At 47.9% G+C, this 8,976-nt stretch overlaps 1 pseudogene; it reads right to left on the bottom strand.

Moving 5' to 3' along the window:
• Positions 1 to 1,739: 1,739 nt before the first annotated feature.
• Positions 1,740 to 7,199, bottom strand: LOC141022245 (uncharacterized; annotated as a pseudogene).
• Positions 7,200 to 8,976: the final 1,777 nt, after the last annotated feature.

The raw sequence follows: 8,976 nt of genomic DNA on the forward strand, positions 1-8,976 counted from the left end.
AACGACGGCCACGATGGAGCCGCTACTCCGATCAGACCAGATTTCCACATCTGCGCACCCCCCACCTGGCGCGCCAAAGATGTCGAGGAAAACGACACCTATGGGATCACAGGAATCCCTACTACGGTTGACGGGGCGCGGGGTTGTGAGAAGAGCAGGTCTAACAGGAAGCACACAGATCGTTTACCCAGGTTCGGGCCGCGAGGATGCATAATACCCTAGTCCTGCTTTGGTGGATGTATTGAGTGCTCTTGTGTTCTTGAGCTAGCTACGGGGTGTAACTTGCCCAAAAGAGCCGAATCCCTCTCCTGGTCGCCTCGGGCCTCCTTTTATAGGCAAACGGGGTCGCCACAGTGGCACACATGAGGTGGAAAGGTCTACAGTGCGCGAGCTTATCGCCCGGCGTTACAAGACAAAGCGCATTAAATGCGCTACTTAGGTGTCCATTAGCTTTATTAGGGATGGGAACGAGGCCCGTCCCGTCCGTCGCCGCTCCGCCTCGCTTCGACACGTGCCTAGGCTAGCGATGCGTGCGTTGCCATGTAGGCAGGCAGGCTGCTGAGGTGGCGCGGTGGTGGAGCCTTCACAAAGATCTGCATGCCACCACGTAGGTGCTTGCTGAGTTGGCCTGGAAGCCGCATGTTGCCACACAGGTGCCTACCCAGCTGGTTGGGCTGGCAGCTGCATGCGAACGGCGGCGGAGTCTTGGTCGACGCGGGCCTGGCTGTGGCCCCGCCGATGTCCTCGACAAGGGCCTTGCCGGGGGCCCGGCAAGGGTCTTGCCGTGGCGTTGCAGTCGTCCCCGGCAAGGCGCTTGCCGGGGCTCTTGTGGATTCCCTCGGCTGGCATCTCGCCGAGGGTCGCCGTCTTCTGGTCCTCATCTGATCTCACATGTTTATGATCTTGACGAAGATTTGCATGCCACCACAGAGGCGCATCCCGAGCCCTGGTTCCAATGTAGTTGGTTGGCTGGTGTTGGAACCCACGGGCTCAAGGGTGGCCTGCTCTACTGGCATCAGGCAAGTTGCCCCGGCAAGGCTCTTGCCGGGGCCGCGGAGGCCGCCCCGGCAAGGCTCTTGCCGGGGGAGTCCACCTTGCCCCTTTGCTCTCCTGTGTTTCTGGTCTTGGCGTTGCCTCGGTTGTCTTGCGCTTCGGCTTCTCTTCGGCTTCCCTCTTCTGCCCTGCAAGGTGTGGCCGTGGCGCGCGGCTCTGACTGCCCGTGCACAAGTATAGGGTCCAAAAGAAGAGCCCCGTGCACAATTATATATATATATATATATATATATATATATATATATATATATATATATACAACTTGGTTAGGTGTTTAAAATATCAGCATGTATATTATGAGTAATTGAATTTTCAATAGACATGAGGGAATTCGTGGACTTCCATAATATAAGGGAAACTATAAGAATGAATAATGTTCATGTATACATATCTTTGTTTTTCTTCTTCACAAAGTTCATTCAATTATTATCAATAATATGAATTTTCATCATAATGATATACACAAATTTATAGCCCGTGCAACTGCATGAGTTGATGAATAGTATTATATAATCGGTAGTCGACACTGCAAATCTTCAAGTACCTAATTAAGGAGAAGTTGATTAGGAATGGGCAGTCCAAAATAATAAGTAAAGTGGAGACTTTGAACCGATGTCCGACAAAGACAAGTCGTACTAAGAATAAAAGCTGACACAACTAGCATATTATGGAAAAGTCAAGGAATGTTAAACTGCACTTATATTGTTTTCAATCTACGCGCGGTAAGACATACACTCACAACTGTCATGTGGGGCATTTAGCTTGCTTGACATAATATATATATATATTACGCACACAAATAGCTTATTAAGCAAGTAATCGAGGAATCTCAGACTTTATCTATACCATTTTCTAGCTAGACAGGCATGTAATTACCCATACTGACACCGTCATCCGGGCCTGCTAGTTGCTAATGGCAATATATACAATTGCACCACATGCACACCAGCCGGCGCCTTTGACCGCTCAGTTCATGTTTAAGTAGTGTTTGATTAGCTCCCTCTTGACCAGTTCACAAGCAGCCTCCCTCGTATTCCTTCTGGAGATCACTAGTAGGAAAAGGGGCTTTTACCCCGGTTTGTAAAGGCCTTTTGTCCCGGTTTTCGAACCGGGACTAAAGGGTCGTTACTAAAGCCCTAACCCTTTAGTCCCGGTTCTTACACGAACTGGGACAGAAGGTCCTCCACGTGGCCGCTGCTGCCAGCCCAGGCAGGGGGCCTTTGGTCCCGGTTGGTGCCACCAACCGGGACCAATAGGCAGGGCCTTTTGTTCCGGTTGGTGTCACCAACCGGGACCAATAGGCATCCACGCGTCAGCTTTTCAGGGGCTGGGGTTTTTGTTTTTTTTGAAGGGGGGGTGGGGGGTTAATTTAGGTGTTTCATATATTGTGTTAGCTAGCTAATTAATAGAGAGAAGTGTCCTCTCTTATCTCCGTGCTTGGTCGACGCTACGTACTATATACGTATGGAGAGGACTAGACACGCTAGCTAGTAATCAAATGAAGGAAACAGAAGATCGTCATGAACATATGCATACAGAGAGAAGTGATATCGACCACCTCTCCTTCTCCGAGAGATTGGTCGAACAACAAGTTCTCGTATATCTATCCGACACTACCGGCTACATATATACAATAATTATCTCTTACAATACAATCTCCTAATTAAATTGTAAGAACACAGGGTCCATATAGTATTCTCCGTTTTCAGCGGTCACGTGGTCAAGGAAGAATGCCGCCAATTCCTCTTGAATTCCTCGCGTACGATCTGGTGCTAGGAGTTCGTCCCGCTTCCGAAACATTTAATTTGAAGAAGGGGGTCAATACATATATATATATGTATAAATGAAACTCAACACAAATGATGGTAATAAAATAAAATTGTGAATATTATTGCTTACGCACTTCATATTGTTCTTCAGTGTAGCCCCGCTCACAGGTCTCGTAGCGGATGGACTCGCAAACGTAGTATCCACAGTAATTATTCCTGGGTTCCTGCCACAACCACTTTACAAGAAATAGAGGTCAATCAAACTGATAAGCAAGCATGCTAAATGGTATTGATGAAACTAGCACTTGAATCACTAGGAGATGCGCGGAACATGCTACTATAGTACTTACTTTCGGGTGTTTAAATTGCAGCTTCTTCGGCAGTCCCGGAGCTTTTGTGGTGAATTTTCTCCAAACCCTGCCAGACAAAGAAAACAATTACTTGATATCAGGAAATGAACAAAGTTGCTGATATGGTGGATAATGATCGATTTAACTTACTTCTCGAGCATTTGAGTCATGTTCGCATAGTCCTGGGGATCTTTTCGTCTCGAGTCTAAGACGGTTACTACTCCCTGCTCAAGCTTAATATCTAAGAGAATATAGTGGAAGCTGTGCATGCATGCATAAGTCATCAATTACATTACCATAACCTGGACTAATAAGGGAAACCGAATATGCACAAGACAGTAACACTCACTTGAAGTTGTAAGGAAAGAGTGTTATATCTTTGTTTTGATTTAATACCAATGATTGTAGCAAGTTGGCCTTGGCTTCTTTGGGATATTTTTCAACCGTATACGCATCTATGAGATTTGTGTTAATGAACCCAATATCACCGATTTGTCTTTTCTTCAATTCGGCGATCTTCAATCTGCATAATATAGTGAGGATAATTATAAATACATGCAATGAAAGAGTTGACCTATATAGAGAGACTTAATGATAGAACTAGTACTACTTATAGACAGTAGCAAGTGATCATTGTTTTATCAAGGGCCTTTTGATTGTAAAACTGGAAGAAATCCTCAAATGGAACATTCAGCAGTTCAATTCCAACGAGGTCATGCTCCGGTTTAACTCTCAGCGTCAAAGTACTCGTCCCATCAGACTCTCTGCAGGTTTTCATGTACCAATCATGTAATCTTCGCATCATCGTTGTTAGAGATCTTTCATCTTTGACGAGAGGCTTCCCGTAATGGTATTTGTATTCGTCCACCTCTATGATTTCATAATGTACATCGTCGGGCAGGTAATCTCCAAGATTGCTATAACCGGGCACCATCCTCGGATCATTAGCGATGATGTCTTTTGACACCTTGAGCGGGGGGCACGATTGGTTCGCTTGTTCGCCAAGATGGGCAATTTTTTTCCCAGCTCGTCGTTCTTTTAACCTTTGATCACTGACAGTACTTCCTGACCGCTCCGCTTCAGCATATGTCTTTGCAAGAATGCGCTCATAGTTGCCTCTCGGCGGAGACTTTGGTGGTTTTGTCAGGGCAGCCAGAGTGCGCTTTGCTTTCACCGGATCTACCTTCTCCTCCGGAGGTGGATGTTTCTTTGCTTTCACCCCTTCAAAGAAGTTTGTCACTTCGGCTCACACGATCTTCCTGGTTTCCTCCTCGGTCCTCTCGTATGGTAACTTCTCTGGAGTCTTCAGAGAAGGAACGAATCTGTATTGCCTCCCACCTCTGGCAGCTGTACTGCTAGACGCCGGCAGCAGACGGAGCGGCTGCGGCTGTCTTCTTTCCTTGCTTACGAGGCGGAGGAGAAGGACTACGACGCGCCAAAGCAGCCGCAGCGGCGGCGGGTCTCTTCCGCCCTTGCTGACGAGGCGGAGAAGGAGGAGGCTGGCTGCTCTGGTGCGCCGGCGCAGACGGAGAAGGAGGCGGAGTGCCGCCACGCGTCGAAGAAGGAGGCTCAGTGCCCTGATCACTCGCCGGAGGAGGAGGCGGAGGAGGAGGCGGAGTGCCGCCACGCGCCGGAGAAGGAGGCTGAGTGTCCTGATCACTCGCCAGAGGAGGAGGCGGAGGAGGAGGCGGACTGCCCTTACTCGCCGGAGCCGTCCAGTTCGGAAGGTTGATGAGCTCCTTCCGCCATAGGCACGGAGTGTTCAGAGCTAAACCCAGCCGAGTCTCCCCTTCACCGGTAGGGTGGTCAAGCTGGAGGTCCTCAAATCCCTCCGTTATTTCATCCACCATCACCCTTGCATATCCTTCTGGAATCGGCCGGCAATGGTAGGTTGCGCCGGGTTCAGGAGGTAAAACAGAGCCAACAGCCACCTTGACTTTGATGTTCTGCCATTGCGCCATAAGGGGCAATGTTGAGACTCCGTGATAGCATCCACGGGGTAGCTAGCAGGAGCCGTCAAGACATGCTCCAGCTGAAGCAGCTCGGTGGAAGCCACGCTGCTTCTCCGCTGAGATGGCGGGGTAGCTTCGGGGGTAGTTTCGGCATGTCGATTGCTGTCTCGTTCCTCTAGCGCTTGAACCCTTTCGTGCAGCTTCTGAATTTGGGTCTGCTCCATTTTCTTCCTCCTCTCCTGGATTTTGTAACCGCCTGCGTCCGGAAAACCAGCCTTCCACGGAACGGAGCCTGGCGTGCCTCGTGTCCGTCCAGGGTGCTCAGGATTCCCGAGGGCCATTGTGAGCTCGTCGTTCTCTTTGTCTGGAACGAACGTCCCTTCCTGCGCTGCATCGATATATTGCTGAATCTTCTTGACTGGTATTCTCAAAAGCTCGTTCGTCCAAACGCACCTCCCTGATACAGGGTCCAAGGTTCCGCCAGCCCCGAAGAACCAAGTCCGGCAATGGTCTGTCCAGTTCATTGTCTGTGGTTCGATCCCTTTTTCAAGCAGATCATTCTCAGCCTTGGCCCACTTAGGCCGGGCTTTGAGGTAGCCACCTGACCCCGTGCGATGGTGAAGCTTCTTCTTCGCAGCATTCTTCTTGTTTGTCCCTGACATCTTCTTACTCTTTTCCGATGTCTTGTGGGCCACAAATGCGGGCCAGTGATCTCTGATCTTCTCATACCGGCCGATGAATTCGGGTGTCTCTTCTTTGTCGACAAACGTTTTTAGCTCATTCTTCCACCTCCTAAATAGGTCTGCCATCTTCTTAAGAGCATGAGACTTGATTAATTGCTCTTTAACTGGCTTCTCCGGATCCTCCTCTGGCGGTAGGGTGAAATTTGCCTTCAGCTCAGTCCAAAGATCATCTTTTTGCATATCATTGACATAAGACACCTCAGGGTCTTCCTTCTTAGGCTTATACCATTGGTGGATGCTGATCGGGATCTTGTCCCTAACTAGAACCCCGCACTGAGCAGCAAATGCATCCTTTGTCCGGATGGGTTCAATCGGTTGGCCGTCGCGCGCGATTGCTGTGATCTCAAACCTTTCATCCGAGCGCAACTTTCTCTTCGGGCCTCGTCTCTTTACCGCAGTTGTGCTCGATCCAGAGGGCTAGAAAAAAGAAGAAAGACGAGTGTTAATTAATATGTGTACATACCAAAACAATGAATGCATCAATTAGCTAGTCAGCAAAGGCTTAACTAATATATTTACCTGGCCGGACTCTGTTCGGTCACCAGAGCCGTCACCTCGGGCTTCTTCTTGCACCAGCTTTGGGTCACCGGAGCCATCATAATCATGTCTTTCCTCCTCCACTCTTCGATCACCGTAGCCTGCTTCTTCACCCTGTTCTTCCAGAACATCATTGTCATTAAGATACGACAAGATATGACCTCCGGCTAAGATTATGTCCCCCAACACCTCTTCTGCTTGCTCGTCTCGTTCATGCTCCATTGTTTCTGCAAATATTACAACATGGCAATTATTACACAAACATGACAGCAGGTGGTTAGTGCAAACGTAGACCTAGCTTATTCCGGGTTTGGGGTGGCCTCAGCAACGCTTCAAGGGTAGGGGCGCGGCAGGAGGGGGTAGGAGACCGACACCTTTTTTTCTACGGTTTGGGTGTGATCGAGAGTTTTGGTCGAGCGAGAGGGCCGGGGGGTGCTCCCGTGGTATAAGTTATCATGGTCGAGAGGGGGTATAAATATCGACCGTCCATCATGTCGAAGTTATCTGGGAGGGAGTTATATATATCGACAACGATGACATATATACATGGGAAAATAATGTTATCGGGGAGGGGGTATATCGACCCCCCCCCACGTGTTGAAGTTATTGGGAGGGGGTTATATCGACAACGACAATGAACGTACATGGGAAACTAATATTATCGGGGAGGGGGTATATCGATCCCCCCTCGTGTTGAAGTTATCGGGAGAGGGGTATATCGACGACGACAGACCCGATAAAACATAAGAAAACGAAGAAGAAACAAAAAGAGGAGAAGAAGAAAAGGAATAGAGGAGAAGATCGAAAAAAAAGAAGAAAAAAAAAAGAGGAGAAGAAGAAAGGAATAGAGGAGAGAAGAAGAAAAATATAATTTTTTCTATTTTTTCTTCTTCTCTTCTATTCCTTTCTTCTTCTTCTCTTCTTTTTCTTCTTTTTTCCTCTTCTTATTTATTTCTCCTCTTCTTCTCCTTTCTTCCTCTTCTTATTTTCCTTTTTCCTCTCATTCATAAAAAAATGTTCAAATAGAAAATTTCGAAAAAAAGTAAAGGTTTTGCCTAATGCATTGTTCATATGAATATACAAACATTTGCATATTCTACAATAATTAATATCACCAAAAAAATCTATGAACAGAAAAAATCCTAACTTCTAAAAATCTATCTTTTGCATATATACATGAACATATATATATACAGAGAACATATATACATACATATACACAGAGAAAATGCAAAAAAAAGAATCTAAAAAAAGGACATATAAACAGATATACACACATACATATACTCATACATATACATATAATTAAGCATATAAATGTGCAGAAAAAAATGGAGGAATTAGGGGGCAGTGCAGGCTCTGACCAAGGCGACGGCGGCGCGTCGGGGCAGGGGCAGAGGCGACGGCGGCGTGGTCGGGGCAGGGGCAGAGGCGTCGGCGGCGAAGGGCGGGGCAGGGCGACGGCGACGACGGGGACGGGCCGGGGCGGCGCGCATTGGGGCAGGGGCGCGGCTGACGGCGAGGGCGGGGGCAACGGCGACGGCGACAACAGGCACGGGCGAGGGCGACGGCGACGGCGGGGGCGGCGGGCGGCGTCGGGGCAGCCTGGCGCCGTCGGGGCGGCGGGCAGCGTCGGGGCAGCCTGGCGGCGTCGGCGTCGTCGGGGCGGCAACTGCTAGGTAACTCTGAAAATTTCCTAAGTGTGAACTTATATAGCAAAGCCTTTAGTCCCGGTTCGTGGCACCAACCGGGACTAAAGGTAGGCATTAGTCCCGGTTGGTGCCACCAACCGGGACCAAAGACCTCTTTTCAGCAGCGCAAAGGGCGGAAAGCGGCGGCCTTTGGTCCCGGTTGGTGGCACCAACCGGGACTAAAGGGGGGGCATTGGTCCCAGTTGGTGCCACGAACCGGGACCAATGCCCCCTTTAGTCCCGGTTGGTGGCACCAACCGGGACCAAAGGCCTCTTGCTGCCCGCGTCGCGGCCAAAAGTTTAGTCCCACCTCGCTAGTTGAGACGGGCTCGGAGTGGTTTATAAGCCCCGCTGCGGCTGCTGTATCGAACTCCTCTCTATAGCAGGCTTCTGGGCCTAACTTTGGCGCGCTGCCCGTTGAGCCCTCTAGCCCTTCTGGGCCTGTATTTGCAAACCCGAGGGTTGGAGGGCCCAGCGGTCAACGCCCCAACAATTTTTTTTGCTGTATTTAGTTTTTTTGTTTTCTTTTTTGCTTTATTTATTTTGTTTTGTTTCTACTTACAACAAAAAACTTATTTATTTTATTTTATTTTGTTTCTAATTACTTATTTATTTTACTTTATGATAATTCTTTTCGCTATTAATGTTTCTATCAAAAAAAGTTTTTTGTGAAAATTCTTTTTGCTGTATTTAGTTTTTTTTGTTTTCTTTTTTGCTTTATTTATTTTGTTTTGCTTCTACTTACAACAAAAAACTTATTTATTTTATTTTATTTTGTTCCTAATTACTTATTTATTTTACTTTATGATAATTCTTTTTGCTATTAATGTTTCTATCAAAAAAAGTTCTTTATGAAAATTCTTTTTGCTTTTAATGATTTT

This window comes from Aegilops tauschii, chromosome 5 (assembly GCF_002575655.3).
Source record: "Aegilops tauschii subsp. strangulata cultivar AL8/78 chromosome 5, Aet v6.0, whole genome shotgun sequence".
NCBI classification, from domain to species: domain Eukaryota; kingdom Viridiplantae; phylum Streptophyta; class Magnoliopsida; order Poales; family Poaceae; genus Aegilops; species Aegilops tauschii.